The sequence below is a fragment of the Carica papaya genome, chromosome 3 (assembly GCF_054855325.1).
Source record: "Carica papaya isolate Zhongbai chromosome 3, ASM5485532v1, whole genome shotgun sequence".
NCBI lineage: Eukaryota > Viridiplantae > Streptophyta > Magnoliopsida > Brassicales > Caricaceae > Carica > Carica papaya.
The window spans coordinates 22,682,351-22,691,456 of record NC_142311.1 but is presented as its reverse complement, the minus strand read 5'-3'; the positions used below and the strand labels follow the sequence as shown (position 1 = coordinate 22,691,456).

The 9,106-nt window shown below is 34.9% G+C and overlaps 1 long non-coding RNA gene across 1 annotated transcript; it reads right to left on the bottom strand.

The window, feature by feature from the left end:
* Nucleotides 1-4,283: 4,283 nt before the first annotated feature.
* Nucleotides 4,284-6,936, bottom strand: LOC148266847 (uncharacterized). Its single transcript, XR_015817496.1, has 2 exons — nt 6,422-6,936; nt 4,284-4,584 (listed from the first exon to the last, which is right to left on the bottom strand). It is a non-coding gene; the product is annotated as an uncharacterized LOC148266847 (long non-coding RNA).
* Between the last annotated feature and the right edge of the window lie 2,170 nt (nt 6,937-9,106).

The following is a 9,106-nucleotide window of genomic DNA, read 5'->3' as shown; positions in this document are numbered from 1 at the left end:
CGTAAGACTTTGTCGGTCTATCCAAGAACCTCCACGGGGAGTTCCTTATAAGTCATATCTACTTGTACCTGCGTCTTATCATGAGGAATAATATAAGAAGGGTTAGGGTCGTATTTTTTGAGCATAGAGACGTGAAAAACATCATGTAAACCTGCAAACTCTCGAGGCAAAGTAAGGCGGTACACTACGGATCTAATGCGCTCCACGATCCAAAAAGATCCCACATAACGAGGGGTCAACTTTCTTTTTTTCCCAAACTGCATTTTTTCCTTGTAGGAAAAAACCTTAAGGAAGCCTTAGTCTCCAACAAAAAATTCCAATGGTCTTCTATGATTATCAGTGTAACTCTTATGGCGGCTCTAGGTAATAGCCAAGTTCTTACGAATGATTGCGACCTTCTCAATAGTCTCCTAGTTGAAGTCTGGTCCTAAATGACACTGGTTTCCGACTTTGCTCCAATAATGGGAGAACAGTAGGGCCTACTGTACAGGACTTCATACGGGATCATGCCAATACTGGAATGATAATTGTTATTATAAGCAAATTCACTCAAGAAAAGATACTCATACCAATTATTACCAAAGTTAAGAATGTAAGCATGGAACATCTCTTCCAACGTCTAGATAGTACGCTCCAATTAACCATCAATTTGGGGATAATAAGCGATGTTGAAATGCAATCAAGACCCAAGAGCTTCTTGAGGGCTGTCCCAAAAGTGGGAGGTGAATCGAGGATCTCGATCAAACACAATGGATGAGGGAACACCATTGAGTCAAACAATTTCATCGACGTAAAGGCGGGCTAATTTGCTGGTGGAGTCAGTGGTCCTGATGGGCAAGAAATGAGCGATCTTAGTTAGTCTATCAACAATGACCCAAAAAGTGTTATGACCAGAAAAGGTTATGGGTAGTCTAATGACAAAATCCATGGTTACATTCTCCCACTTCCATTCTGGAATCAGGAGACCCTGTAACAAACTGTCGAGTCTTTGGTATTCGGGCATAATCCTCTAGCAAGTAAGGCATCGGAAAACGTAGTCGACAATGTCGTTCTTTATTTCTGGCTACCAATATTGGTGCTTTAGGTCCTGATACATCTTGGTACTTTCGGAATGGATGGATAGTTTGGAGGTATGGGTAGCCTTGGGAACATCCATCTTGATAGGGACAAGAACCCAAATTCGGTCCCAAAATCTAAACAATCCATCGTTTGAGATCCTAAAATCAAGAAATCTGTTAGAAGAGAACTTACTCAAATTCTTGGTGATTTTCTGGTCTGTGGACTAAGTTTCCCAAATCTTCATGAAAAGATCAGACGAGGCACAAATCTGAGCAAGATAAGTACCGTTGCCATAAAGCAATCTTCATAATATGTTCTTCCTTGACTCTCAACTAGTAGTATCTCGATCTAGGGTCGATCTCAAAGAAAACTATGGCTCCTTACAATTGGTCAAAAAAATCATCTATTCGAGGCAGATGATACTTACTCTTTACTGTTACTCTATTGAGTTCTTGATAGTCCACACACAGTCTAAGACAGTCATCCTTCTTTTTCATAAATAATACAGGAACACCCCAAGGGGAGTGACTAGAGCGAATAAACTTTTGGCCAAGAAGCTCAGAAAATTGGTTTTCTAGTTCTTCGAGCTCAGCACGACTCATACGATAGGCATATTTCGAAATTGGTTGGGTTCTAGGTAGTAGTTTGATAGAAAATTCTACCTCTCTTGGGGGAGGCAAACCACGTAATTCGACGAAAAAAACTTCCAGAAAGTTGTAAAAAATGGGAATGGAATACACGGCAGGATCAACACCCATATTCCTTCTTATCCATTTGTTAGAAAACAAAATTAGATTTTATTTTTTTCATGGGGACCACAATGTTACAACTTTACTTTCACAATCAACAATTGATGTATATTTTTCTAACCAATTCATTCCTAGAATAAGGTTAAACCCTAAGAACTGTAAGAGTATTAAATCTAAATATACTTATATTTCTGAAGCTTCTATCTTATAATTTTTATATACATGGTGAGCTTCTAGTAATCCCCCTAAAGGGAGTCTCTATAGTCAATATTTCTTTCAGAGGTTCAGGCCTAATATTAAATTTACAAGTGAATGCACAAGAGATAAAAGAGTGTGTAACACTCCACCCATCACTGTGCTAAAATTATTTGAAAATTCTATTTATTCGGGGCTTTGGCCGCGTTAAACTTTATTAATTTACGTAATTCAAAATTCTGATTGATTTTTATTTAATTTTGTTAATTTTATTTAATTTAATTTTAATTAATTTTATCCTAACTCATTTAATTTAAATATAAAAAATTGAGAAAAAAATTGAAAAATAGCGAATCAAGAAGAAAATCTGGAAGGAAAAATCTAGTGGGGGCATTGGGCATTATGAGTGCGTGCATGCATGCACAATGAATGCGGGATGTGCGTACAACGTGCACATCCCCTCCGCGCGCACGACGTGGGGTTAAGACATCCGCACGTCATGTCGCGAGTAGGTGGGCCATCCACGCGTCACCTCGTGCGCGGATAGGCCCTGTGTACTTGGGGCCTGCGTGTAGTAGGCATGTGCGTATAGCGCCCAATGCACCAAGGCCCTACGCGCGCAGCAAGAGGCATGTGTGCCAGCAGGCTAACCTGCAATGCGTCATCATTGCCATGGGTGTTGCACCGTTGCCGTTGGTGGAGGAGGCCCTCCTCCTTTGTTTTTTGTGTCAAGCATTTTTTTCTCTTCTCTCTTCACTGGAATTCACCACTTGGCACTAATTCGATGGTTCCAAAATTCTATAAATTGTCATCCCCCTTTCCTTCCTCTCCACAGTTCCATTCTTCCATTTTTTTTAAGATTTAAAGAGAGATAATAGTCTAGTGAGAGAAGAAGAGAAAGAAATGAGAGCAATGAAGGAAAAAATATAGAGGTTTTGGTAGGGAATCTAGTATTTCTTTCGACATCTTAAGGAGTATTTTTAGATAAAATAATTTAACATAATTGTTATGTTACCTATTTTGTATGCCTTTGTGTTCAGATGAGCTAAATTATTCTTATTTTTAATCATGATATGTGAATTGTAGACACTTGACGAATTTGTATGTAATAAATATAATATGTAATCGGTGCAAGTAAAAAGCATAAAGAAAAGAAAAAGAGAAAAGCAGAATGAAGCCTGTATGGTCCGAAGTGTATCTGTATTGACATACAATTTACATCAAGTGTCTTGTTAGGCTTTTTATCTCTGAGAGGTATCTGTTCCTCTTGCTCTTAAGGGTATTTATTTGATTTTCTCTATTATTTGGCATGATGTATATTTAATTTTCTATATTAACGTATTGCTTTCTTAACAAATAAATGGTTTTCCATAATGCTATCATTGGAAGTCTATGAGGATCTCGTGGATCCACAAGTTTGATGCATGATTGTTTCTGCACTCTGATGAGTTTAATAGCATAATGAAAGTGGTCCTAATTTTTTTTTTTTTTGTATTTAATTAGCACTTGGGATGTCACAGAGTGAGTAGCACTTGTATCGATCAAAATTTTGGCAGAAGTATCATGAATAGAAAGCGTACTCTATATAAGAATAGGAGTGGGGAGGGCATCGGGTTCATTTAGGTGGTACACACAACCTTGCCCTACAGGTCTGGCCACGTCCTTCGACCACTGAGGGTAGTCCTTTATAAGATATTGGTTGCTTCTGCACTGATAGCAAGCGTGATTGATACGCCGATAGGGTAGATTGTCATATGAACGACCACAATACTGACATGGTTGAGAAGGTCGGGCAAGCTATCCAGTAGGTAGAGGTAGGGCAGGGGAAAGGACAACTCAAGTTCGTTTATCGGGGTGACTACTTACTGGGTCGAGCAATCTTCATCTGAGTTGTTAGGGTTGTTGTTAGGTACGGACTCAAGCAATGCGCTGATGCCTAACCGAGATGAGGTCTTCAGTCAACTGACATGTTCTAGCACCTCAGCATACGAGTTGGGTGTTAGCATCGCAACCCGATCATAAATATCGGCACGAAGGTCTTTTAGGAACTTTCTACCTTTACGACTTTCAGAGGTGACCATAAGAGGGGTGAACCTAGACAGTTAAAAAAATTAGGTCATTCCTACAAAAAAAAGGAAGACACAAGTTGGTGGTCTAATTTTTAGAAAAGATGACTCATTTTCCTAGATATCCTAACGGTCTTTCTACCTACAGCCTCAGTCGTAAGAAATTTGGTCCGCGTAACTACTCTGATACCATTTGAGACATGCTAAATACTAATTAAGCCAAGAAGGCGTCAGATACAAAAATAAATTACAAGTGCATGATAGAAATTATTTACAGCAAAGTAAATTAATAAAATCCCTTACAAAATATATGAGTTCCAAATATACATATAACTGAGGCTAGAAGTGGCTATAAAATACAAAATCTCAAAATACAAAAAGGGTCACATCTATCATTATGCTATTGGACTCATCAGAGTGCAGAGACAATCATGCACTAAAGGTTTGCAGATTCATAGGATCCTCATAGACTTGAAGGGGCAAGTCAGCGAACGATTCCTGACTATCTTCCTCATCTGGGGGAGAGCATGGAAAGAGTGAGTTCCATATGCTCAGTAAGAAAAACAGTATTTAAATAATATCATAAGGTTTAAAAAGTGAATAATAATATCATAACTACTTACTATTAGGTCACGTTAGAGTTCTATCTTACTTTATAAAAAAAAATTATTCATTAAGAAAAGATCATGCCATAGTCATATAAAACAAAATCAAAAATCATGTTCAACAATGGAGAAAATCAAACAAATTATTAAATGCTCAAATTTTCATATCATGCTTTGCGAAGTTGTTATGACTTCTATCTCTGAGGACAAATACAGATGTTCAATTAAGCATGTGTAATGACCAGATCAGATCAGATAACGACAATTTGCTCAGACACATTTTTGGAATGCCAAACCATGGTACGACTATGACCACGGTTGTATCGACCTTAGTGGTTCTATCAGATATTCTATAGCTACGACGGTACTTAGCCAAAGGTGACCCCTAACAAATATTTGTGTCACCACACTCGTTAGAGGGTACATCGTCATCCACAGAAAGTAATCCTCTCACGTCTTTCCAGACTAGATAAGGGAGGAGAAAACAAATACCCCTCAGAAATAGAAAGACTAACACGACATTTGATATAATATGCATGTGAACACAGATACATACATATTTCGGACCATTCAGGCTTCATTCTACTTTTCTTTTCTCTTTTATTTATTTATTTTCTAGATAACCTTACCAGTTTTATATTATTTTATTTATACAAAAATCACCAAGTGCTTATAATCCAAATAGCATGCTTGAAATCAAGAACAATTCACTTTATTATAATTACCAAACATAAAACATGCAAATCATATAAAATTACAGATTCATTATTTTAATTTTCTGGAAATACTCCTTAAGACGTTTAAAAAAAACAAAATTCCTTACCAAAACCTCAAAATTTTTCCTACACTATTGTTCTTCTCATCCTCTCCTCTCTCTAGATCACTCATACCTATGTAGAAAATCTCAATCCTTTTGTGTTAGGACCTAACTTCACTTGACTTTACATGTTTTTTAATCTAACCACTATTATTCTAATTTCACCCATCAATTTGTTTCCAATTTAATTCTCCCGTAAGATTACTTTCCTAAAGAACTTGCCTCCAACATTCCTTTTCTTTTTTTTCAAAAATTCCAAAACCTAAATTTTATTTAGTATTTTTTACATCTATTCATATATATACACACATGTAGACTCACATTTATATATGTATATATATATATATACACGACTGCACGTACATGAACACTGTATAATATATATATACACAACATGCACCCATACTCAGCTGTATTTATATATATCTACACCAACATGTATATATATTGTGCATATATACATATTTACAAATGCACAAATATATATGTGCATATATATGGACACAAATACATAAACACTGCATATATATATTTATATATACAATTCACACACATACCTAATGTATACATATATATAATCACACTAACATGCGTATATCAGTACTACATATGTACTTAACTATAAATACACACACACACATATATATATATACGGACATGAAAATATAAACACTGCACATATATATAATGCATACACATCTATTGTATATATATATATATGTATCTGCACTAACACGAATATATATTTATATATACTGCATATATGCATATCTACAACTACACATACATTTATATATATATACATATATAAATATACATACATAAACACAACATTTCAAACCGACAATTATTTAAATCCGAAGAATAAAATAGATAACTGTAAACAGAAACAAAATAGGGGATCGGTGGCTGGCACTACGCCAATCTTACCTCTAAATGCCCGATGAGTGATGGTCTTTAGGGCACTCCTTTTTGCGTGCCAACACCGCTCTCCTCTTCTTCTTCTTCTCCTCCTCCTCAATCAGGTTCTTCTCCTCCCTCCTTCACTGGTGATCATCTCCTTCCCTCTAGATTGACGATAATTCATCTTTTCGCACACGGTAGATACTTTTTCTCCTTCATCCTTCCACACTGATCTCGCTTCACGCCATCTTTATTTCTCCTTAGTGTTTTTTCTGTTTGAAGGAGCCAATAAAGGGAAATTTATATATGGTTTTGGGGCCATTCAATCTTGGCGATAGATGGAAGCCGTTGATTTCTGATTTCTTTTTAAAAATTCCCAAGTTTCCCTTCCCTATCTAAAATCCTTACAACCTAGCCCCCTATTGCTTTCATATTCCCCTTCTTCCTTCAAAATTCTTGCAATTTGTCCCCTTTTTAAAAAAATAAAATCCTAAAATACCCGAAAATCATCGTTCAATTTTTTGAGCTGTTATAATCGCAGTCGCCTTTGTATTAACTCCCACAGCAAATACCACGCATTGTAAACATAATTGCATTCGTATCTGAACACACAATAAGTACAATGCACATTACTCTCATAAATCTTTACTATTCATGGGAAATGGTTTGTCTTAATCACATCGACCGAATTGGTATACCCTCATAGTATATCACATAACAGTTAATTCATGCTTCTCATCTGTCCCTTTTTATTATTTTCAATTTAATTCTCACATTTTATCTTATATTCCTCTTGATAAAGTACATTATGATTTATTATCTATTTACTTCTTTCTTTTCCTTGCATCCTTTATTGGTTTAATTATTCTATGACCTCCTTATTATTTCTTTTTCTTTTCATTTCTATATACAATGTTCTTATAATGTGTCATTTAATTATCACTCTATTACAATTGTGTTCATATAAATTCCCTCACGTACTTTTCTTTAATTTTACACGTTCTTTATTTAATCGTTTGGGTTTGCACTATGTATTGATGGTCTTGTTTAACGGCACCTTAATCCTTGTTGTGATTGATGCCTTTCCATATAAATTTAATTATTCTTCTAATTTTAAGTTTATCAAATCTCTCCTTTGTTTGGGTTTAATTAAAATTGTACATCCTCTAGAGGGGCTTTTATAATAGGCCCATTCCAAGTTCCCTAGTTAAATCTTAAATTCTACTAGTTATGACCCAGATGCCCATCTATTAATTAAATTATTACCCCTCACTTCATACTTGTCTTAGCCCGTTTTAATTCATCCATTCCTTTTACCCTTTCAAATCTTTGTGTTGATAACCCATTGTTTTACTATATTCCTCTTTTATTTTATATATATATATATATATATATTCCTAATGTTTCATTTTGGCTCAGTCTATTTTTTTAATTTAATCCAACATATTCATTCTACTGTTTTTAATCTTATTTTACATATGTTTTTAATCCAACATATGTACATTTATTTGGTCACAACTTTATTTACTTTCCACTAATTTTTTAATGGCTCTTTGGTTTCACAGAGTGAGTTTATGTTTATTCATTTGGGCTTTTTGGATTTGGCCCATTAAAAGGTTCCTGTTTAATTTGTTAGGATTAGCTCTCCCATCTCTTAGGTTCGGCCCATTTATTTTTAAAGGGTCTAGGATATTCTGCTAAGTTAGCCCTTACTTTGTTGGGTTTTGGCCCATTTGCGATTTAGGTAAAGACCAATATTAAGCCTAATCTCAGTGTACTTGAGCTGCATCGTCCCTACCGACTCCTAACTCTAACCTCCCGTCGAAAACCTAGAAATCTCTTTAATTGTGTATTACCTTAATCATTCATGGTATGTACATTATAATAATGGAATTTAGATCATCCCTTTCTTTACACTTTAGGATTTATTACACAACAAAATCAATTACATGACTTAAATTGTACTAAATCACAGTATAGATTAAGAAGTTAAACGAATTTTACCCTTCACAGGTTACAGAGGTGTTAGGTGATTTGTAGTGGTGAATTCTATTTTCCTGAGCTGAATATACACACACAAAACACCCTTGTTTGTTTACGAAAACTAAATCAATTTATAGAGGTTATCCTATTGTCGGGTTTCTTAAGGCAAAGAAGAAAAAAAATACTTACCGAGATTCATCACTTGTCGCAACATTTGGAATGTCAAATCAATCTTCGACCTTTAATTTTTTGTTGTATTCCTTCCCATCTCTGCTTCTCGAAGCACCTTCTTTGCTCTAACTAGTTGTTGCTCTCAAGTTTAGGGTTAGGGTTTCTATAAAACCTACAAATTAAATAAATTTGCAAAAAATGAGTTTATAAATTAAACTCAAATTTAGATAAATTAAGGTTTTGGGGACTTAAACAAATAAAAACTAAAGTTTTTGAAGTCTTTTATAATTGAAAAAGACCAAAATGAGTTGAATGTTAAAAACTTGGGACCTTAAAAAAATTATTTAACAATTTAAAAATATGAAAAACATGAATAATAAATAAAATAAATAATTTAGGACATTTTTGAAGTAAAATTTCAAAGTTATGGCCATTTTATAATTAAGATGGACCTAATCGAAATGATTTTAGTGACCAGGGTCACTCTGCAATTTTTTATATGCGAGCCACATCATCTATGACTTGGGAATGCAACCTATCTGGACGCGCCGCATGATA